Genomic DNA, 25,245 nt, shown 5'->3' with positions numbered 1-25,245 from the left:
CTTGTACTGGTGATTGCTATAACTAACATTAGAAAGTAACTTGGAAATACTGGTATCTATCAATGACTCCAATTATTCGCAGCTTTCAGTCAGTACTCCTATTTTTCATAATAAATGGCAAGAAAATATTCTAAAATTTGTGGAAACACATATGCATTCAGGTATTTATCAAGTTTTTATGAATAATAGTAAATTAAAATCCAAATAATAGGAATTAAGTAAATTCTGAAGTGTTATTTGTGTAAGAAATTTATAAACACTAATACTGATGTTTTTATAAGACCATACAACAGAGAAATCTAGTTTGAAAGAAAGGAATTACAAATGTATATTGACCAATTCTGTTAAAAAAAAAAAAACAACATCCATTGTTGTTGTTCTTGCAGCTGCTAAGACATGTCCAACTCTTTGTGAGCTAATGGACTGCAGCACGCCAGGCTCCCCTGTTCTACACTATCTCCCAGAGTTTGCTCAAACTCATGTCCATTGAGTTGGCGATACTATCTAAACATCTCATCTTATGCCACCTTCTTCTCTTTCTTCTCCAGCACCAGGGTCTTTTCCAATGAGTTGGCTCTTCCCATCACATGGCCAAAGTATTGGAGTTTCCACTTCAATATCAGTTCTTCCAATGAATGTACAGGGTTGATTTCCTTTAGAATGTCTGGTTTGATCTCCTTGCAATCCAAGGGACTCTCAAGAGTCTTCTCGAGTACCACAGTTTGAAAATATAAATTCTTTGGCACTCAGCCTTTTTTATGGTCCAACTCTCACATCCATATATGACTACTTGAAAAACCATAGTTTTGACTATACAGACCTCTGTTGGCAAAGTGATGTCTCTGTTTTTTAATATGTTGTCAAAATGTATATTGACCAATTCTGTTTCTTAAAAAAATGCATACCAAATAGCAAATTCATATAAAAATGAAGATGCATATTTTTTGCTAAGAGTTTTTGTATTAAATGTGAAAATTTGGTTCACAATATACTTCATATATACACATCACAACCTAAAGACTTTAAAAGTTTTCTGTACATAATAGAATATCCCTCTGACTTTTTTTCTGAGACTTTTTAGAGACTTTCATGTACATCAAAGAGCCAGAGTGATGAATAATGATAAGTTTAACCAACTGGGAACAGTAAGCCTGAATGCTATAAGCAAACTGTCTGAATCCCAGAATACCAAATTCCTACCTATAAAATAATTTTTTAAAGGAAAATGAAAAATAAATTAAAAAAATAAATAAATTAGCTAATCCACATTTGGCTTCCCTGATGGCTGAGTGTAAAGAATCCACCTGCCAAAGCAAGAGACACAGGTTTGATCCCTTGGTCAAGAAGATCCCCTGGAGAAGGAAATTGCAACCGACTTCAGTATTCTCGCCTGGGAAACCCTATGGACAGAGGAGCCAGAGTCCATTTTGCAAAGAGTGGGACATGATAACAACTAAACAACAAGAGCGATGGTTCTTGCTAGCTTGGTTAAATTATGTAAGATAATGCATTCAATGGATTTGGTAAATGACAACACACATTAGATATATTTCTTGTTTTTGGCTCTGTTCTCTTTCTTTTATCTCTGGCAGCAGCTATGCAAGGTTAAATCAAAGTAACCCACTGACAAAAGAAGGAGTTAAAACTAAAAATTCCGCCTTTCCCAACATTTTCACTCTTATCTCTTTCCAAATTAGTTAGGACAGGGCGGTAGGGCAGCTAGCTTGGCCCTTGATAGACAAAGGAGTCATGGTTATTTTAGTTAAACAATACATGGCCAGGGAAAAAGAACATCATTTATGTTTCCAGAACAGAAAAACTATGCTGGAAATAGAGTTGGAGAGAAAAACAGCCTGTATTATTTATATTTATATTGCTCCAGAGTCTAACAGATATTAGCACCTCATATTTACCAAAAAATTTTTAGTAAAATCAGATTTGTTAACAGAGTTCTAACATAGTTCCTAGACCATAAAAGCTGTTCTATACATGTTAACTATTATTTTGTAAGTGATGCAAAAAGTGAAATTTCTATCCAATAATTTTCTTATTATAATTTAAGTATCTTGGAAAGATTATATCATAACTGTCTATCACTCAGCACAAACACACTGGCACTTAAACAGAGGCACATTCAAGGTAAGGTTTTTCCCTTCTGAGTCCTATTTTTAGTTTATTTTTCATTCTAAGTAGCATTTGTCATACCTCACACGAGCATGGAGAGAGTTTTATACCATTTCAGAAGTGAAACTAAGACTTTGAAATGCTTCTTAGCTTTACCTTTTATGTATGTGAGTTTCATGAATCACTCCTCTAGCAAGTGCGAGTGTTTGACATAGTGATTGCCAATATTTTTTCTGATTTTCCAAGTATTGACAAAAAGCTAAATTACCTTAAGGAGAAAGAGCCCAAAGATGGGTAGGAAAGCTAACTAACCCCTTTTCAGCGTCTACCCACACTACCCACTCCTGAGGTCATCTTCCAAAGGATTATATCATGACAAATGTCAATACTGAGAGGAACAGCAGTTTCCTTGGGATGAAGCATGGTAATGCTAACTGGGATTTATAATTCAAAAGTATGTCAGACTAGGGAGGAACATGCCCTGGGTTGGAGAGTTAAATTTTTAGGCATTCTGATCTGTGAAGCTTTCTGCAGTAATTCCCAAACCTATCTCCACAACAGACTCACAAAGAGTGCTTGTTAAAAATTCCTAAACTTCACCCTGGAGAACTGGACTAAAGGAGATCTAGATTGTAGCCCCAACTTTTGTGCTGTTAAAGAGCCACTCCAGTGTTTCTAAAGCAACAACATTCAATTGTGGTTTATTAATTCTAGCAGAGCTGGTGAGTAACTGAAGGTTACTATGCTAACCTGTGCTAAAATAAAGGATGTGAAGAGCAAGAATTCTCGCGTTGACTAAGAGATCATTGGCTTGGGAAAGATATAAACAGTTCTAGGGTCTGAAGCCAAAGGCAGTCTGAAAACAGACACTAAATTTGTTAAAAGGCAGCTCCAGAGATGGCAGGTGCCCAAAGACAGAACCTTTATTGTATCACTTTCAAACAGCACATAATATGGGGTAAAAATGATAGAAGAAATTAGACTATTGTGGGGGCTACTGTTGACATGTAAGTACTGCAGATATTTTTTGTGTGTTTATACTCTGTTCCTCAAAGAGGTGAGTAAGGAGGCTTGCACACTGAGAATAATAAACTATCCAACCTGTTGTGTTCTATTAGCGCAAATTAAATACGATTTCTTCTATCATAAAATAGCTGAGTTTTCACTCAAAAAGCCAGGTCAATTCTGTTCAGTTTGGATTTCAGGCTGTTTTCCTACATGATTTTAGCCAAACTGTTCAAGCATTTTGTGCTTGAATTTTCTCAACTAAAAAATTGAGATAACAGTATCTGAATTTTTGTAACACTTTAAGGATAAATGATGTAGCATGAAAAATACCTGGCATAGTACCTGTAGGCCTTTTTTTAATTGCAGCAAGTATACTACTTGTAGTATTGCTATTATATATGTTCTCGATCTTTTTTAATATGTTAAGGATAATGAAATAATCATGTATCATTTCATTTATGTCAAAAAATTTAAATACCCATCAGGTTGAAGAATAGGTTATGTTACAGTTTTTGCTGTCAGTTTTGGGGCATTATTTACAAATTGTCCATCTATTCATCCCATTACCATTTCAGCTACGTATTTACACAGTTAGTACTACATCATAAAATTTCACTTAACATACTTGACTATAGTCCAGCATGAAAATTAAAATTTTGTATGAAAAAAAAGAGAATGGATATAGAGCTATGAATTGAAATATAAATGCAAGTTTATAAGCAATATATATATCCTTTCTTGGAGAATGACTATGTTTATACTTAATTTGAAGCAACGACCAAAATTTTAATGAAATTAATAAGATAAAGTTGCACTATACTTGGTTATTGAGACAATTATGAAGGGACTGTGTATTCACAGAACAGACAATTAAAGGCAGCAAATATTGCCTAGAATCTGAAAATAGACCACAAAATTTTCAGTTAAGAAATGTTGGTGTGAGTATATTATGTGTGGTGCAGAATATCTCTCAGACACCAAATGACAATTTATCAAAAACATCTGTTATGAAAAAATTAATTTCCAATAATATTCAGTTATGTTAAGGAATCAAACTATTACACATTCCCTGTTTCTCAAGATAATGAGATCAAGTTCATAAATATTTGTCATGAAGCCAGCATTTTATGTACATATGAAGTAGTCATAATTGCCAATACTTTGTGATTTAGAACAATTTAGGAGTTCTTAAGAGGAAGACTGACCTACACTTTTGTTATAACAGAAAAGTTAGTGATACAATGGTTGGCCAAAATGTTATAACATGTAGTGTTTCTTTTATTCCTCAAAAAACATTACTGAGCAAATACACATTATTCTATCTATAGCACATTTTATCTTACCACTATTATTTCATAACAGATAACATCAAGAAAGACACAATTTCTAAAGAAAATCCCAATTTCTAAAGAAACAAAAGGCTGCTGACCATGTTTCTCCAATATTACTTCAGTGTAGTTGAGCTAGGGAGGAGGCCGTATGTGACTTCGGCAACATGAGGAGATAGATGATAGTTATGAAACAGCTGGAAAGAGACCAACTCTGACCTCTATCTCAATGTCACATTAACAAAAAGAAAAGACTACTTTAGCAATTAGTAACAATTCTTTTTGAGATTCAAGTAATGAAAATACTATAGGAAAAAATTACGTGGCTATTACAATATAACCAAAGTATCAATAATGATTAAAGATGAAGAATCCCCAAATGCTATAAAAAGATAAACTATATACTTATTTTGAACTGAAATCTTGTCTTTTCATAAATACACACATAAATAAGTAAGCAACTTTTTTTATATAATGGAATTGAAGGATGTGACATGAGTTGAATACTTTAAAGTCTTGATGCAGTGATGTGACTTTTTTTTTTTTTTTTCAGGGGAAAGCGCGAACGCAGTCCCCCACTACCACAAATTATGCAGTCGAGTTTCCCACATTTGGGGAAATTGCAGGGGTCAGCACATCCGGAGTGCAATGGATAAGCCTCGCCCTGGGAAAACCACCTTCGTGATCATGGTATCTCCCCTGCCAGGTAAGTATAGTGATGTGACTTTTACAAGCACTGTGTAAAGGCTTCAGTCACCATGGAAGCTCAGCTGAAACTGGCTCTGTAAGTTTCCATCTCCACCTGATTGTACTTAATACCACCATTAACTGGGATCATGGGTGGTCACTTCTTTAAAATTTACTCCACTATCTTAAAATTATAATTACAGCCCATGCTTAGCATTCATCATTCCTTGTAGATACAAATTAAATGAGGCTTTAAGAGTGTATGCTTACTCTATGCTAAGTGAGTAATGAATTTTTAATGCATATGCCAGGGAAATTTTTCTAGATGGGTAGAACAAGAACATGCAAGTCAGAGAAATGAAAAAAGATTGATTATAGTTTTCTTAGGCAATCAGTGCTCAATTGTCAAGTATATGAATCACCCCTCTCATTTCAGGTGTATCAGGAAGGAGTTAACAGTTAACTAACCTCTCTAAAACATTTACCCAGACATAGGTTATCCAGTTGGAAACCTCAGTAACTCCTTAGAGTCTTCACTATATCAAATCCTCACATTAAATGATCCATTATTTTGGTCATCCACATAGTTCTCAAAAATCCCATATTTCTTTATTATTGTCTTATTGCAGTTAGGGCCTGAGACAAATTTAAGAGTTCCTGTACTTCATGTTTCTCATATTATGAACAAAATTCCAGACACCTGATGTTTTAAAAACAGTTAGTGGCAGAATTATAACTGAGATTTCAGACCTCTGAATTCCCAATAGAGTTCTCTTTTCTCTCTTTCTTCATGTTGCCTTTAGCAAAGTGGATTATTTGCAGTCTCTGTATCAACTTACCACTTACTGTCCCAATTCTAATATTCTAAGAATATTTATCTTAGTATCCTTTCCTTCTTTGAGGGGGGAAAAAAAACAAAAAAAACAGTATTGATAGAGAAGTCTCATGAAGCCCTGGAAGATCTAGAGTCTGGGATCAAAGCCCTCTGTAACTCATACCACATAGTCACAGAAGCAACAAATAGACAACTGCAGTATCTTGTTTACCTCTTCATCCTTAAATACTAGAAAATGCTAGACCTGACAGGTATTTCATGAATACTGGTTGAATTCAAATGAACTAGTCATTTTACACAACTGGTTATACAATTCAAAGACATGTACCTTCTCCCTATCTCAATAGACAGTTAACGTTTTTCCATGTATCTACTACAGGACTATTAAGAGTCCCTTGGAAAGCAAGAGGTTCAAACCAGTCCATCCTAAAGGAAATCAACCTTGGATATTCATTCGATGAACTGACACTGAAACTGAAGCTCCAATATTTGCCCACCTGGTGCGAAGAGCTGACTCATTGGAAAAGACCTTGATACTGGGAAAACTTAAGGGCAGGAGGAGAAGAGGGTGACAGAGGATGAGATGGTTCGATGGTATCACCAACTCAATGGACATGAATTTGAGCAAACTCTAGGAGACTGTGAAGGACGAGGAACCCTGGCATGCTATTGTGGTCGACTGGGTCACAAAGAGTAGGACATGACTTAGTGACTGAATAAAAATAACTACAGGAAAATCAGCAGCAGCTTCCAAAGGGGCAGAACGAATGTTGTTTCTGAATGTCATAAATATTAGGCAATCTTTTAAAAATTACTATTTTATATTTAGCAGATTTAAAAATATTTCATTATTATTTGTTGCTTTGTTGCCATGAATATATTTTACAGAAAGCCTGACAGAGTATCTCTTGTTGAAGCCTATCTTCCTGAGACAAGAGTTTGCACAGCCACAATCTTTCTTCCGTGGATGCATTTATTTACTCCAAACTCATCATGGAAATAAAAGAAGAGATTTCTCTGCTGGAGCCACACCAAGTAAATCCTCTCACTCACTCATTTACTCAACAAATGTTTCTTGCTAAAGGCTTTCAGTTTTGTCAGTCCTTTCATCCTGCAGGGATAAATGACACAGGAACATTCCAGAAGTTAGCTGTTAAGCCACCCTCTGGAGTTCCAGACATTGTGCGGAGTCAGCCTGCCTAGTCCTCTCACCCTACCCTTTTCGCCACTCCCAGGGGACACCCTGGGAGAGTTTATTCAAGGTGAAAAATCTCCAAACCAATCTGTTTACATAGACTCTCCCAGTAACCCATTATCATAGATAATTGAGAGCTTACTGTACTCTAATTATAATAACAAACATTTGAGCTTTAGCCTAAAACTTAAGGTACACAACCTTTAGGGATGACTGAAGAAGCTGAACTTAGGTAGGTCCCAGTTTCAGGGAGCATATTCAGCAAGAGAGGGAGGGAAGGAAGTGTAGATCATATCAGGTAAAATGAATGCTATGTAAAATGAAATCATCAGTAAGAAGAAATTATAAAAATAAACTAATATTGTAAATCTGGAAGAATTACATCTACACAATATTTATAGTATACACAATGAAGACCCCACTTTATAAATAGTAGTAATTGAAACTTTCCAAAAATCTCAAAATATTTCCATATATGACATTATCCTACCATCATAACTCACATGGAAGAGAGTTAAGTGAGTTTACTGCATTTTAGAGATGCTAAAACAAAAGCACATCAAAGTATTTTATTCCAAGCATTATCATCCAAGGTGGTAGGCAGAGAATAAAACTTGTCTTCTAGTTCTCTCATATCAGTTTCTTAACTTAAACTGTACACACATTTTACTTTTTAAAAACCACATTTTAATTGCTCTTCTTGGCCTTCCTTCCTCTCTTCTTCCCTCCCTCCCTGCTTCCCTCTCTTGTGTTCTTTTTTAAATACCAAAAGTTAGATGGCTTTTTTTTTTTCCATCTACAAATTAGGAGCACACATGAAATTCTTCACAATTTAAATTTTCAAGATTTTAGATTATATTTCAATGGAAGAATGTATAACTTATTTAGCAAAATCCATTCAACTAATATTGGATGATCCTAACAATGAAAGCAATACATGCTTAGTCCTGTGGTGAAGACAAAAGAAGTATGATTCAAGACGGGTGCAGTCTCGAAGCAAGACAGACATAAAGCCATGAAAAGAGAGGAAGTGATGATTATAATTAAAAAGTAACATGGCAGAATTTTAAGGAAAATCTGTAGAGAAGGGAAAATCAGTGAGGAAAGAAACTTAACATTTTTGAGGGTCTATATTTAACTAGGGACTTTGCAATCATTATCTCATTTCAATTGTACAAGCCTGCGATAGATATTATCATCTCAACCATCCAGATTAACAAAAAAAAAACCCCTGAGACTAAAAGAGGATAAGCGCATTTCCCATGAAAATACAGTCAGATTTGAAATTAAGTGCATGATGCCAAAGATCTTATTTTGGACCCCGAAGGACTTGGAAAGTTGTTGTTGTTATTTAGTTGCTAAGTTGTGTTTGACTCTTTATGACCCCATGGATTGTGGCCTGCAAGGCTCCCCTGGTGATGGATTTCCCTAGCAAGAAATACTTAGTAGGCTGCCATGTCCTTCTCCAGGGGATCTTCCCTACCCAGAGATCAAATCAGGGTCTCCTGCATTGGCAGGCGGACTCTTTACCCTTAGGGAAGTGGTGATAGTTGGTAGAGAGAAAAAAATGTAAACAAAGGAATACAAAGATTAACAAATGAGAAAGAGATCTGAATAGTCTAGCCTAGCTAAAAGAAACAGACTTGGGAAGAATGATAAACAACTGTTGTGTTTGTTTGTATTTAATTTAAATAACTAATAAATTGGCAATAACGTGATCAAAACTGTTCTGAGATTACCATTCTGGAAGGATAAACTGAACAGACGGTATAGCAAAATGTAGTTAGAAGGGAATGAGGTACTAAAAGGTGGCTGCTATTGGGGTTATAGAGGGAAAAACAGGAGAGATACTCGGGAATATTAACTGTAGGAAAGTGTTTGAAATATGGTTATGGTTGAGGGAGACAAAACATACATAAAATTGTGAACTGATTAGGACTCAGTAGAACCAAGAGTAGATAAAAATTAAAATTCTGATTTGCTGATTTCAAGGTTTCATTAGCATTTAAAAATTGGTTGCTATCACTAAGAGAGAATTCATGGGAGCAGTGGTCTTCAGTCAGTTCAGTTGCTCAGTCATGTCCGACACTTTGCGACCCCGTGGACTGCAGCATTCCAGGCTTCCCGTCCATCACCAACTCCCAGAGCTTGTTCAAACTCATGTCCATTGAGTCAGTAATGCCATCCAACCATCTCATCCTCCGTCGTCCCCTTCTCCTCCTGCCTTCAATCTTTCCCAGCATCAGGATCTTTTCCAATGAGTGAGTTCTTCACATCAGATGGCCAAAGTATTGGAGTTTCAGCTTCGGCATCAGTCCTTCAATGAATATTCAGGACTGATTTCCTTTAGGCTAGACTGGTTGGATCTCCTTGCAGTACAAGCCTTGAGCCTTGGCTTCCTTATGATGACTTTAAGAAGCGCTCTGATGATTATATGGATAAAACCAAAGTAGGAGAAAGGAGGAAGAGGTTTATTGAAATACTGACTGTGATGTCTAATAATTAGGAATTTGCTCAGGTAAGTAAAGAAGTATAATGGAGGAGATAAGAAGAGAGAAATATTTCAGAGTTTAAGATTAAGCCATGGAAGGAACTTCCCAGGGTGTCCAGTGGTTAATACTCTGCACTTTCAAGGCCGGGGATGCAGGTTCGAGCCCTAATCAGGGAATTAAGATCTCACATGTTGCACAGCATGGCCAAAAAAAATTTTTTTTTAAAGTGGAAATTAACAACCAAATACCTTGAGGACTAAAGAGCCAAAAGAGTAAAGATCACTGAATTTAAAGAGTTTGAAGCCTTGTGAGCTATTGTCTAAAAAAATTGCACAAAGTGGAAGCTACTAAAAGAAATAACATGCTAAATATTAAAGAAAAATCATTTCTGATATTTTTATATGAGCATTCATCAGGGATTTTTCACTAAAACACTTGCCAGTTATTAAAAAAATAAAAATAAAATGGGGGAGTCCATGGTCCAAAATTTGGGGAAATACTGTATCCTACTATCATTGGATATTTGCAATGCATATTAGCATGTTAAAATATCTGAGAATATCTATGTTAAAAACAAACAAAAATACACAATAAGAAACAACACAACCACAAATAACCTGCTTCATTTAAGACAACTAAGTCCAAGATTATTTGGTTTCTGAACTCTATTTTTCCTGTTACACCTTTAAAGCATCCACTAAAGTAGCATTTTATGAGACATTTGGGGAAACACTGGCTTGCCTAGTACAAATTAAATTGTAGTCTTAGCAAGTATTTTTTCACATTCATTGGGAAGTAAATTATTCTGGAATCTTTTACTTTTTCTAATTTTACTTTATTGAAATAAGTAGCCCGCTAATTTCTCTTTTGTCTTTAACTCAGTAAACAAAGCTTCATTTCTATTGATGCTTCTATCAAATATTTAATTTTACACTAATTGAAACATACATTTGTGTACTGGTGTTATAGGAATCTACAAATACTCATAATTCTAAAATAATATGAAAGAATTATTAATTATTACTAATATGTTAGTGGCCTCAAAATATTTGTAGATACAGAAGAATAGAGGATACCACAAAAATAAAAACTCATAAGAAGAACATATTAACAGGTCCATCAACCATTTGTTTTTTTCCATGCAATTGTATATACATACATCCCATGCACATACAAAAAATATATGATGAAAGTGCATATATTGATTCATGTAAATATAACATAGGCTTAAGAAAAATTAAAAGAACATACATTAGAATAGTAGTGTGTGTGTGTGCGTGTGCTCAGTCACCCAGTAGTGTCTGACTCTTTGCAAACCCTTGGACTAAACTCTAGAGAAATTGATTTCAATTTTTTTCCATTTGGTCCAATTATATATTCTAAGGTTTTTACCATAAGCATATATACTATATCTACAATAAAAAAAAAAACACAACTCCTTGACCAAATGCTCCACTGATCATAAGAGAAATTCAGTTTGAACTTTAAAAGGCTAACTCACATTCTCATAGAAAATTACAGACAACTGAAACACAAATGTAAGCCTGCACCAGTGCAGGTCCACACCTGGGTCGAGAGGTAATCTAGTGGTATTATATGTAATACTGTGGTGTCTCAAATCTAGACTTATGCTGAAAAATATGATTATAAATGAGTGTGGGAAAGATAAAATCTCACACGTAAAGGTGTTCAATGGATTTTAAAAACTGTGGGAAAAAATAACTCCTTTCAAGTGAACAATAATCCAAACACAGGTTAACCTTTCTTAAAAGAATAACTGAATATCAGGTATCCTGCTAGGTAAAGCAATATAAAGTTACTGTTATTAAACTAGGATTGAAAAGTCATTCTGCTGTTTTCCTTTTCTTATTTCCTTGTATCTGATGGAAAGGACTTCCAAGGACAAATAATTAATAGTTTGTTTGTACTGTATTTAAGACACATAATTAAGCTACAGGTTGCAGCTATACACAGAAACACATGTTACAAGTAAGTGATGGGCAGGAATCTAATGAGATGATAGCCTTTGCTGGTGGTACAGATGGTAAAGAATCTATATGCAATGAGGGAAACCTGGGTTCGATGCCTGGGTTGGGACAATCCCCTGGAGGAAGGCATGGCAACCCACTCCAGTATTCTTGCTTGGAGAATCTGCATGGACATAAGAGCCTGGAGGGCTACCATCCACAGGGTCACAAAGTGTCAGGCATGACTGAGCGCCTAAGTAAACAATGAGATGAAGGGTTTAGGCCAAATTACAGTAAATGCTTAATTATATAGAGATATAATGTAGCTCCCCAACAAGAGAAAAGGGCACAGCAATTGCTTTTTTTTAGAATGAAGTTGTCTTAAAACAATAAGATTCTCTCTGGTTTCAATCCTCACCTGTTGAAAACTAAGCATATTTTATTCAATCCCATGATCCTCTTCCTAGTCAAGATATTGACCACCTACTTCTTTCATGAAGGTTTAGAGACAGAAATTCTAGGTTAATAATGCTGGTTTTATGACTTCTAAATTCTATTAACTTTAGCTACATTCAACTTTTTTTTTTTTTTTTAAGCTGCTTTTATTTTTACAAATGATCTGCTACTGTGTCGTAACACAAATATACTGAGCTGGTTTGCTGAAGTGTAATAGTAACCCATAAAGCCTTTGTGGCATTTTTGTTTGTCTGTTTCAGTTGTTGTTTATTTTGGTTTGCTGTGTTTGAATACAAGTTCTTAATTACATAAAGTGAAAAAAAGAAATGTTAATATATCACTGTGAGGAAAAAAATTACAGTAAATTAAAAAAAATGGTAGTGAGCCACAAAGAAAAAAATTGGTCATAAAATTAGGTGACAGATTATGCAGGCAAAGAGAAATCTCAGAGATGTGCCAAATTCAAAACCAAATAATCAAGACTCTACGAGAGCTATGGAATGGAAAGTTCCACAGGTAAGCAACTTTCCTTAGAAACAACAGAATAGAATATGTGAGAAACCAACTGAGCACAATAAATAAATCAGAGCACATTTAATCTTTACATATAACATATGATGAAATCATTTCTTTAACATCGCTTTTAGCTTTTTTGTTTGTTTTTTGCCATACCCTACGGCATGTGGGATCCTTAGTCCCCAGCCAGGGATCAAACCTGCGTTCCCTGCTTTGGAAGCGTGGAGTCTTAACCACTAGATCACCGGGGAAATCTCTAATAGCTCCTTTATACTAAAAAAATGAAAAATTTCAAGAAGTTTTGATTATTCTTTGACCTTAACCCTTGTGACTCAGATGGTAAAACATCTGTCTACAATGTGGGAGACTTGGGTTCGACCCCTGGGTTGGGAAGATTCCCTGGAGAAGGAAATGGCAACCCACTCCAGTACTCTTGCCTAGAAAATCCCATGGACGGAGGAGCCTGGTGCAGGCTACTGTCCATGGGGTCACAAAGAGTCAGACACGACTGAGCGACTTCACTTTCAGTGATGATACCTGAGTGATGAAGAAGCTATACTTTGCTAATGATAAATTACCATACTGCCAAAAGAACAAAAAATGTCTAGAGAACACACCAGAAACCTTTATATTAATATTTCAAGTTATATGCACAAAGAAATTCACATAAAATTACCTAATATGATCATTTATCTATTGGTACATAACAAATTATCTCAAAGCTTAGCAGCCTAAAAACAATACAAATTTATTATTTCACAGTGTCTATAGGTTGGCAGCCTAGAAACAGCTGAGCTAGATCTTCTTCAAAAACTCTCACAAGATTGTTATCAAGGTGGTCTCATCTGAAGGCTAAAATTAGGAAGGATTATGCCCTCAAGCACTAACTTGGAAGAAATACATGTCATAGTAACCTTAAAGTCACACATCTAACTTCAACTGTAGAATCTGTCCAAATTATTTGGAATAAAAATTGCAAACTTTGAAATGAAAATGATTGAAGCAATGACAATAGTTAGAAACAAAACATTTTAGATGCCATTACTTTGTTCATTCACTGATTCATTGATTTTTTACCTATTCTTTCACAATCTATTTTTGAACCCTCACTTATTTCTGAGGATATATCAGTGAGCAAAACAATGTCCCTGTGCTCATTCAACTTATATTATGTTAATAGAGATAGAAAAATATTCAATATATTAGCTGGCATAACTTGCTATGCATGTTATAAAAGTATGTCTAATTTTATGTACAATGGTCAATCCACGTCTCCCTGAACAGGTGACATTTGTGAAGATGCTTGAAGGAAGAAAATAAGTAAAATGAATTATCAAATAACAGGTTGAAGAGCACTTCTGAGGGAAGAGAAGGTGCATAACCTGAATTGTGGGCATGTATGATGTGTTTATAGAACAGAAAGAAGAGAGGACGGTTAGAAGCATGGTGAGAAGGAAATCTGAGAGGAAACTGCTGTATTGTGTAAGCCTGGTAGGTCATCATACAGGTTACCATTTCTCTGGGTAAACTGGGAAGACATAGGAGGCACAAAATTAAAGCTATGCTTTCCTTATGGATATTGTATATAGAACAGAAAGCTGGACATGGGGTATACATGGACAGGACATGTAAAAATCCACCGAAACAGTTCAGGTGGGAAACAGTGGCTTAAATAAGGGTGACAGAAATGAAGGTGGTGAAAAGGGACCAAATTTGGGGTATACTTTGATGTGTGGTGAACTTTTTACTAAAAAACTAGATGTGGTGTATAAGTAAAACAAAGAAAGTTTTGTTTTTTCTTTTTTGCAGATGCTTAATTAAACATAAAATTAATCCCTAATATTACTGATAAAATTTTCATATAAACAGCTTAAACTAGGTTTCTTAAAGGAAATAATATTTTTTACTGAAAAAAAAAAAAGAATTTTGTCTTTTTAAATTTCACAAGATCTTTATCTGATGTAGAATTTTTAATAGCTTTAACACTAAAACATTTACAAATATTTCTGAAATATTTCATTTCTCACCAAGTAATCTGTGAGAAGCCTATCTCAGAGGAAATTTTGGAAGATTGCTTCATCTCAACTTTCACTGTTTATTTATAATAAACTAAAAAATCTTTTAAAAGTCTTGATGAATGATGCTCAATATATACTTAGGGCAAATGTCAAAAGCTTAAGAATCAATTATGTATCCTGGAGTGTCATATTGACAGACTCACTCTCTTTTTCACTATTGATTTACTCTCTGTTGGATAAACATAAGTACACAAAAAGGAAAGAAATCTATTTTTTATAGTGACTAGAACTTTAATTCCTTGCAAATTTGTTGTTAAAAGCAGAAACAATAAATAAAATTAACAAAGCAATGGCACTAATAAAGATGACTAAGTAATTTTATCTAATTTAACTCACTGAATTACTTTTGCTTGAATATTCCAAGCAAATGCTATAAAACTATTTTTATTTTTTTGCTTCATATCTGTGTAAGGTTGAGGAGGTCGTTACATACCAAAACTGTGATTTTGGTTAAGTTTAATCAGTATGGGGCCTATATCTTTCATCTGCAAAATGGTAACATTGGACAATAAGAGTACTGTGGTCAAATATAATTTACAATTTTATTATGAGAAAACATTTTAAAACTGACTTATAAAAATTCATTATTTCAAAATCTATAATTGTGCATGAGTTTAAATTTGCTTTATTTTCAAAGCTTTGCTAAGTTTGTAATCTGTTAACATATTTATTCAATAATTATGTATTGTTTATTGTGTTAATATTTGCAGAATCATATACCAAGCATCAACCTCTCTTCTCATCCCTTAAATTTTCAGTCTTATTTGGGGGAATGAAATATACAAACATAAATCAACAGAAAATGAGACTACTCATGTGGTTCGGGTTGGGTATTTTTATAGTTAGGACTCTGTGGTTGTGAGTGACAGAAACCTAGTTAATCTGCTTATACAAAAAAAGGAGGTATGTTGTAAAGAAAAGATCCTCTCACAATTAAAGGAAGTTCTATTGCAACCCTGGCATCTCTGGAAACTTCAGGGTTTAGAAGAGGAATTCACCTCTGGGAATACTATTTTTCTGAGCATCTTTCCTCTCCATTTAGCATCATTTGTTATCCTACAAACAGGCTTTTTCATGTAATGGGGAACATGGCCATTAGCTGACCCAGATCCCATGTTTCCTGTTCCATTGTCCAGAACAATTGAGTTTTCTTGTTACTACCATAAGAAAAATACTGGAAACAGACTCGGGTTGGACAGGATAAATCAGTTCTAGACCAGTAACCATTGCCAGTAGAGTGAGGATACTGTGACTAGCAAGCTGGGGCCATCTGTCCTCCTCCTTTTGTGAGAGGTAAGGAAAAGGAAAGGAGTCTGACAAGAAACAATAATAGCAAAGCAATAACTTTCCCAGTGATGAACCTAGAACATGAAAATTTAGAGCAAGGAACATCTGATACTCATCTTAAGGAGTAAGGGCTACCCTGATGGCTCAGACGGTTAAGAATCTGTCTGCAATGTGGCAGACCCGGATTTGATCCCTGGGCCGGGAAGATCCCCTCAAGGGAATGGTAACCCACTCCCGTATTCATGCCTGGAGAAGCCCTTGGACAGAGGACCCTGGCAGGCTACAGGCTGTGTGGTCAAAAAGAGTCAGACCAGACTGAGTATCTTTCATTTGCACATTTTCACTTAAGGAGTAAAGAGGCAGTGGAAAGGGTTAGGTCTCATTATGTAGGGCCTTTATATATAATACTAAGGTTTTGACACTCAGACTTTGATGGGAAGATTATTGAGAAAGGAGATCAAGAGACAATCCAGGCAAAACTGGTAAAATCTTGAAGTGAGCTAGAGATATGGATAGAAAGGAAGTAGAGAAGAGACAGAGAAGGATTTTGAAGTATAATAATTGGGCTTTTTGCAAAGAAGTGGGGACAAGAGAAGGTAAAGTCTAGGATGAAACACCATAGGATGATTCACATTGAAAAAACGGTACTTATTAACACTGAAGAGAGAGCATCAAAGGAGCACAAACAAAACTTAGGAAAACACACAGTTTTGATAACTTCAGAATAAAATTGCTTAGGCATCTGGATTACAAGTCTTGCCTTATGATTTCAACTTGGACAGCATGGTCTGTTCTAACGCTAAAATCTTTCATTTGACTGTAGCTCAGCCATTTTATTTTTTAAACTGAATTTACCCATGATTGGTTTGGTATAGTGAAATCCCAAATGGAAGTATTTAATCTATGAGTTTTACTAGAACTCATAGAAGTAATCTATGAGTTTACTAGAATCAACTGACTAGTTGATACCAATATGGATTAACTGTTGTAATTAATTGTGTGACTAAGATTAAGTAATCATTTTTAAGTTATTTTATCTGTAAAACGATAACTAGAATTACTTTCAAAATTCACATATTTGCTGAGTATTTTCTTGGAAACAGATTTAGAACTAATACTTTGAACCAAAACTACATTGAAAGTGGACCTGTAGTGGTCTGTTCTGTGCTTATCACTCGGTCATGCCCGACTCTTTGCGACCCCATGGATTGTAGCCTGCCAAGTTCCTCTCTCCATGGAGATTCTCCAGGCAAGAATACTGGAGTGGATTGCCATGCCCTCCTCCAGGTGACCTTCTCAACCCAGGGATCAAACCCAGGTCTCCTGAATTGCAGAGGGATTCTTTACCATCTGAGCCACCAGGCAAGCCCAAGAATACTGGAGTGGGTAGCCTATCCCTTCTCCAGGGGATCTTCCCGAACCAGGAATCAAACCGGGGTCTCCTGCATTGCAGGCTGATTCTTTACCTGCTGAGCTACCAGGGAAGCTGGTGTAGTATTCTCTAGGAATAACCTGAGAAAGAGAAAAAAGAGAAAAAATATAAAAATCTGACCTTTCGTTCTTGTCTCTGTGCATGATCCAAAGGTTGAATTTTGATGGAAATTGTCATTGAGTCCACTTCCCTGGGATGCTCAAGTTACTTGTTAGTTACCCAAATTCCATGTCTCTGCTGTTTCTACATATGTGCTTGTGCTCACCGTGTCTGACTCTCTTGTGACCCCATGGACTGTAGCCCACCAGGCTCCTCTGTCCATGGGATTTCCCAGGCAAGAATACTAGAGCCGGTTGCCATTTCCTTCTCCAGGGAATCTTGCCTACCCAGGGGTTGAACCTGGGTCTCCTGCATCTCCTGCATTGGCAGGCTGATTCTATACCACTAGCGCCACCTGAGAAGACTCCCCGTCTCTGCTCAGAGTTATGTCTTAATCTTTATTTAAAGTCATTTCCCTCACAGAAAAACACCCTGGATATCTAGAACAGGGATGGAGATAAAGAGTAATATGAACTCACATGTACACAGGTCACACTATGAAACAGGCAGTGTTTTAAAGTGCTTTGCACTTACCCAACCATGTAACTATCACAGCAATGCTGTGAGATAGGTTTTAATTTCTTATTTCTCTTATTTGAAAAGCACACTAAAGTAGACAATTTGTCCAAAGTCCTAAAGGCAGTGAGTGGGAGAGTCAAAGTCTGAACCCAAGTAGCTATCTCTAGAATCTCTACGTTTCTAACCTCTCAGGCAGACAAGAGTGTTTAATGTCACTGGATTTCTGCAGGAGGGGAAAGGCTGTGGGCCATGGTGTACAGCAGCTTCGATACACTTTATTTTTTTTATTTTTTATTTTTTTGATACACTTTAAACTTTATTTTGGTGTGAGGCAGTTAATATCACTCATCTGCTGCATTTATTCCTGGGAAGATCTTACTCAAGAAAGAAGTTACATTTAAATTTATTCATAAGAAATTGACTATTTGGTCTCAAGCTTCAGTTAATTTTGGCTTCAGTTAATTTTGGCTGTATATTTTCAATTTAATCAAATGTTAGGAAGTTGTGCTTGATTAACATTAATTATTGGATTTATGGAAATGGCTTCCTATGCATTATAGGTACAAGGACAATATGTATTATATTAATATTTGTTTAAAATGTATATTGACAGTGAAATATTGACAAGGTGAAACATTTGTGCTTCCCAGATTAAGGCAATGTTGTGGAAGAAATGATGCAACTGATATATTTTATTTTTTATTATTGTCAAAACACAGAGATTCTCTGTTGTGGTGACTGTATCTATTATTTTTGCAAACACTGTTTTCAAAACCAGTCTGATCCAAAGATACAGAGTCCAATGAACACACTGTGCATAAACAGGTGCCTCTTGGCTTCTTTGCTCTTCCTTCCATGTTGTTTTGTGGTGATGACTGGGAACCTTTAAATGTTTTGTCACCATGTTAATAAGTTAAATGCAAAACAGAGTGGACATGTTTTAATTATATTGCTCAAGAAAGCAGTTATTTCAAATTAGGCTGATAAATTGAATTATTAACTATGTGTGACCTGATAACTTTTACATAAGAAGGTACATTGTAAATCAGGTGAGCATCTTATATTAACACAATGGAAGGGGCTGCACTGATATGTTATTAGAAAATGAATTTCCATAATAAATGTTATTTAGTTCTCATACATTTTCAGGACCCTTATTAAATGGTTTCCAGTGAACAGAATTTTTGATGTTATTTTCCAAGTAATACATTTAAGAAATGCAGATTTCAAATTTTAGCTTACATTAAGGTATATTAATTCACACTTTTAACTACTGTGTTAAATTATGTATAATATTATATTCATGTATTATGCAAGCCCTAGCTATTTCTTATTGTCCGATTATAGCTGATATTAGAAAGCAGATCAAAGCTATCAAGGGGATATTTTTAAAAACATTTAATGACAGTGAGTGAAAGAGGATTTTAAATATTTGTTTTGTTTTGGTTAAATTTGGGGTTTTGATTAGGTTAAGTACAAATAGCTTATTTATGTACCACAGGGCATGTAGGATCTTAGTTCCCTAATCCATGATTGGTTCTCTAATCATGGATTGAACCCTCACCCCCCTACACTGGCAAGGGAATTTTAACCACTGGACTGACAGGGAGGTTCCCAAGTAACTCATTTTAAAAATGAATTTCGAAAGCTGTTATCTTCTTATAAATAAATCTTGAGGTACATTAATAGAGTTCAGTTAACAGCAGCCCAGATAGACAATGTTAGCTAAACATCAATGAAAGGAGATGAGTCTATACTCTATAAACTAGAAGAGAATTGTAAGAGAGGTTGGAAGACTGACAATTCCATCAAGGCAGGTCCCTGTCTCAGACAGCTGTTTCTTCCTGTCCTACTGACACATGACCTTTGTTGCTAACTCTTTCTCCTCATACTTCTTGAGAAATTCGAATGGACCAACAAATAAATTACCAATCTGCAAAACAATTTCTCCCTCTTCCTAGAACTGATTTTGAAACCAACTATTTCCAAAATTAGCTCAATTGTGTACAACAACCTTGCTAAATAAAACTCAGTTACAGTTTTCTTTCCTTCTTCATGACAATGCTCGTGAACATTCTCATGTCTAGTATTTTTGAATAAAGCCTTAGGCTAAGAGTCGGACATGACTGAGCAACTGAACTGAACTGAACTGAACGGTGCTCAAATTTTCTTCCACAAAATGAACAGAAAATTAAGAAATATGCTCACTTAACAGTATTGTTGTAAGAACCAAGGTGATTTTTTCTAATTTTTATTGATACAAATTAGCAATTTCATCAAGAACTAGGAAGTCTTATACTGTAAATGGAGTCATTGTTTCTCATTCATCAAAAAGTAATGTATAAGCGTTCATTGAAATGAAAGCCACATTTGGAATTTTACTGGCTTTGGGATATAATTGGCTTCAAAAGACAGGCTAATGATAGTACAGAAATTTAAATAAATAAATAAGATGATAAAATGCATCAATAGCTGGACCTGCTTTGTTTGCAATTTCATTCACAATTGAAAAACAAAAACAAAAGAAGAGGAACATGAACTGAGGTCTGAAATTCTGAAATACAATCCTTATTCACCTTGGGTACTTGAAAAACATCTCTAAATCTCAGTTTTCTCATTTGGAATAATTATAATTGTAATGAATTGAACTAAATGTGGAAAACCAAGTCCACTACACCCTGTAAATTCCATTTCTCAGCAACAAATGCCAAGTAAAATGAAAGTCACTGAGTTGTGTCCAACTTTTTGTGACCCCATGGACTACAAAGTCCCCGGAATTCTCCAGGCCAGAATACTGAAGTGGATAGCCTTTTCCTTCTCCAGGGGATCTTCCCAACCCAAGGACCAAACCCAGGTCTCCAGCATTGCAGACGGATTCTTTACCAGCTGAGCCACACGGTAAGCCCAACAAATGCCAAAAACCTACTCAAACTACGTGAAGCAATCATGATGATTTCTCTGAAGAAAAACATTGTAAGCTGAATATTGTTATGTATGATCATAAGCTATTCCTGTGTGGACTGGAAGAAAACTAAAAATTCTGCTTACTTTTTTGGGGAAGCTAGACATAAATTATATATAAATATATATATTATACATATAAAATAAATTATATATGTGTATATATGTATGCAAAATAAATTATATACATAGGAAATAAATTATCTCAACTACTCCCAGATTTAGGAGAGAATATATGATTTAAGTTTTCATTTAGGCCTTCTGACTGAATTATTGTCCTTTCCACAGTGACTGGTTTCTAAAAGAAGCATATAATTTAGACTAAAGTGGGACATTCTTTCTTTGTTAGGAGGATTAAAAGTTACTTTCTTACTTCTGGAGTCACAGTGCAGAAAGTATATTTAAATGTTGGCCTTGCCTATTTTCCCCACCACATGGAGGAAACCTGATTGCATTAACAGAGAATATGGCCAAAACTCAGAGAAGCAGGGTTAGCAGGTAGAAAGAGCTCTAAGGTCAATACGTGAATCCTAGATCCACTCTTAGCTTCTGTCACCTCTACACCTATCTTTCTTAGTTATTGCGAGAGTGGCCTATTTTTAAAATTTCTCTACTTTGAGTTAGGTTTCTGCCAAGTGAATATTTAATACACACTGTGATTTGGTGGTTTAATTACTTTTAATTCAATAATTTGATATATAATTCTTTAGAAGAACATTTGATAATATTAAAATATCAATACCAATAAGAAAAATGTCTTTCATTGTATCTATAGATGAAAGGGAATGAAATTGGACACAGACAGATTTAAACAAAAATTAGAATCAAAATAATATGATTTAATATATATGTATACACAGTAGATTCCTATGACTTCCTTGTCTATTCATAAAATATCTACTTTAGTCTTCCTGTTATTTTAAACTAACATTGCATGCAGTTTCAATATCTTAACTAGTTTCCACCAAAAAAAAACTCTTGGTTGTGTTAAAATTGTTATACTTATCCATATCCAAATGAAGAATCTAGGTATTTCTGAAACTACATGCAAGTTGGGCATGCTAAGGAGAATAACCTTTAATGATTGATAAAGTTGGGTTATTTTGGAAGGAATGGTGACTTCATTCTTTACAGTGTCTCTTTGGCATATCTGTCTTAGTTAGTTAGTTCAGTTGCTCAGTCATGTCCTACTCTTTGTAACCCCATGAATCGCAGCATGCCAGGCCTCCCTGTCCATCACCAACTCCCGGAGTTTACTCAAACTCATATCCATCGAGTCAGTGATGCCATCCAGCCATGTCATCCTCTGTCGGCCCCTTCTCCTCCTGCCCCCAATCCCTCCCAGCATGAGGGTCTTTTCAAATGAGTCAGTTCTTCGCATCAGGTGGCCAAAGTATTGGAGCTTCAGCTTCAGCATCAGTCCTTCCAATGAACACCCAGGACTGATCTCCTTTAGGATGGACTGGTTGGATCTCCTTGCAGTCCAAGGGACTCTCAAGAGTCTTCTCCAACACCACAGTTCAAAAGCATCAATTTTTCGGTGTTCAGCTTTCTTCACAGTCCAACTCTCACATCCATACATGACCACTGGGAAAACCATAGCCTAGACTAGATGGACCTTTGTTGGCAAAGTAATGTCTCTGCTTTTTAATATGCTGTCTAGGTTGGTCATAACTTTCCTTCCAAGGAGTAAGCATCTTTTAATTTCATGGCTGCAGTCACCACCTCAGTGATTTTGGAGCCCAAAAAAATAAAGTCTGACACTGCTTCTACTGTTTCCCCATCTATTTCCAATGAAGTGATGGGACCAGATGCCAAGATCTTAGTTTTCTGAATGTTGAGCTTTAAGCCAACTTTTTCACTCACCTCTTTCACTTTCATCAAGAGGCTTTTTAGTTCCTCTACACTTTCTGCCATAAGGGTAGTGTCATCTGCATATCTGAGGTTACAAAAGTTCATATCCTTAGTTGAGGTCTTTTTCAAGTCTGCTACATGATGTGCCAGTTTTGTTTAGATTGACTCGAAAATACAAACTTCTAACCAGATTGCATGTGTTGTGTGTCATTTATCAATGACCTATGTGGGACTGCCGTTTTTGGAGGACTAATTGAGTAGTTCACCCCATTTTAAAGTATGCAATTTGCCTTGACAATTCTGTAGAACTACCTCCCCCAAAAGCAATTATAAAATGATTTATTTATTATTAACATACTGTGTTGATTTAAGGATAGCTGACTCTGTGTATCAGTCAAGGGCATCTTGCAAAACCAGGTTGTATGGAGGCTGCCTAACAATGCAGCTTGTCTTTGTAGAATTTTATAGGGAATCATTCTCTAGTGTTCTTTGAGGGTTGACTCAATTCTGACTTTCAAGTTTCCTATAGACAAATCAGTATTTTCCACTGTGATGACCTCAGCAACTCATGATTTGTAACCTACAGAAGACAGTAAATCATTTCTATGACTCACTGTTCTATACCTATTCCACACCTTTCTTCCAATCTCGTCCTTCAGAAATACATAGATTCTTCATTTAGAGATGGATAAGTACAACAATTTTAACATAACTAAGAGTTTTTTTGATGGAAACTAGTTAAGATATTGAAAAAAAAGTTTTTTATTTTATTTTATGAAGAAGGATTCTATTTCAGATCATCTGACTCCATTTCTTTCTTTTTTTTTTTAATTTTTAATGAAACTGAGAACTTGGCAGGCCAAAATTTTGGTTGATTTCACCAAGTCTCTCTCTGTCTCTTTCTGCCATCCTTCCTTCCTTTCTCCTAGTTTCCTTTCTTCACTTTTCTTTTCTTGTTCCCTTTAGACCTACTTCTTAGATATGTAAAAGAAAACTCAAATTTCTAAGGAGTTGAAGCTGAGGAAAGTTGAGGAAATTTAAAAGCAGTATAAATAATGTTCTAGCAAAAACAAAGCAAAATAAAACCTAATTAGTAGCATTTGCTGATTTCTGTAGTGTAAAATATACACACAAAGGCCAATTTCAAACAACCAACCCAACATCATGGAACATGGAGTTGGGAATAGATGTTGATACTTGGCTTTAATTAACAGGCACAAGCCTGGTCCAGTTCATTACTGAATATGAGCAAGGAGGGTGGAACAGCTTAGTAATTTACAACAACTAAGCCCTTTTGCCTCCTCTAAGGTAGACTACATTCTAGTCAATGGAAGACAAGGAAAGATATTTGCTAAAATCAGTAGCAGAATCAAGGGAGGAGACAGAAAAGGAGCCTTATTTCACCAGCTGTTTTGAGGACTTGAAACTTGCATACTCACAAACTTGAAAAATTCTCATTTTGTTGCCATATTTAAATATAAGTCTGAAAATGTAATTTATGTAATGGATCTACAATTTATTCCAAAAACCATATAACAGCTTCCAGACTGGTTATATTTTAAGAATCAATGAAGACAGAAAAATAATTACTACATTCACTTAAACATTAATATAATTAGAAATGACAGGGTTTGTAATAAGATAGTCCAGTCTCACATATAAAATAAAGAAAGGAAAAGATGGAAATATTGATATTTGAAGGAAATAAAGAATACAATTATAAGAACATGATGCATAAAGTTCAAATAAATTAGAATACCAATTATCTTTGAACTCCACTAACCATAATGGAGATGATATTCAATTAACTCTGTTAGAAGTTACTGCTGCTGCTGCTTCTGCTAAGTCGCTTCAGTCATGTCCGACTCTGGGCGACCCCATAGACGGCAGCCCACCAGGCTCCCCTGTCCCCGGATTCTCAAGGCAAGAACACTGGAGTGGGTTGACATTTCCTTCTCCAATGCATGAAAGTGAAAAGTGAAAATGAAGTCGCTCAGTCGCTTAGCGACCCCATGGACTGCAGCCTTCCAGGCTCCTCCATCCATGGGATTTCCCAGGCAAGAGTACTGGAGTCGGGTGCCATTGCCTCCTCTTTAGAAGTTACTACTATTTCTCAAAGAATGGTCTGTGAGCAATCTGTATTAGAATTAACTAAGATTAATCTCTCTTGATAAATGAGTTTCTACTTTTGAGGACTTGAGATCCATCTCTGATAAACTTTCTAGATGAATCTTAAGCATTCTAATTTTGAAAACTTCTGCAATCATTATAGTGTTGTAAATTATTTCTGTCAAAAAGCAATACAAAGGCAAATATATTATTTTCTTACCATGAGAAGAGAGTCCTACTTTAACCTGTAATTTTCCTTTTTGGTAGTAACTTTGGTTTTGGTATCAGGGTGATAGTG

At 35.5% G+C, this 25,245-nt stretch overlaps 1 long non-coding RNA gene and 1 other non-coding gene across 2 annotated transcripts in view; both read right to left on the bottom strand.

The window, feature by feature from the left end:
- LOC122679892 overlaps window positions 1–25,245 on the bottom strand; it is a 434,959-nt gene that overhangs the window by 25,739 nt on the left and 383,975 nt on the right. The gene's annotated exons all lie outside the window — the stretch shown is intronic.
- On the bottom strand, window positions 5,011–5,174 carry LOC122686224. Its single transcript, XR_006338663.1, has one exon. It is a non-coding gene; the product is annotated as a U1 spliceosomal RNA (small nuclear RNA).

Source organism: Cervus elaphus, chromosome 3 (assembly GCF_910594005.1).
Source record: "Cervus elaphus chromosome 3, mCerEla1.1, whole genome shotgun sequence".
Lineage (NCBI taxonomy): Eukaryota > Metazoa > Chordata > Mammalia > Artiodactyla > Cervidae > Cervus > Cervus elaphus.
The sequence above is the reverse complement of the archived record's forward strand: the minus strand, read 5'-3'. Positions and strand labels throughout refer to the sequence as shown.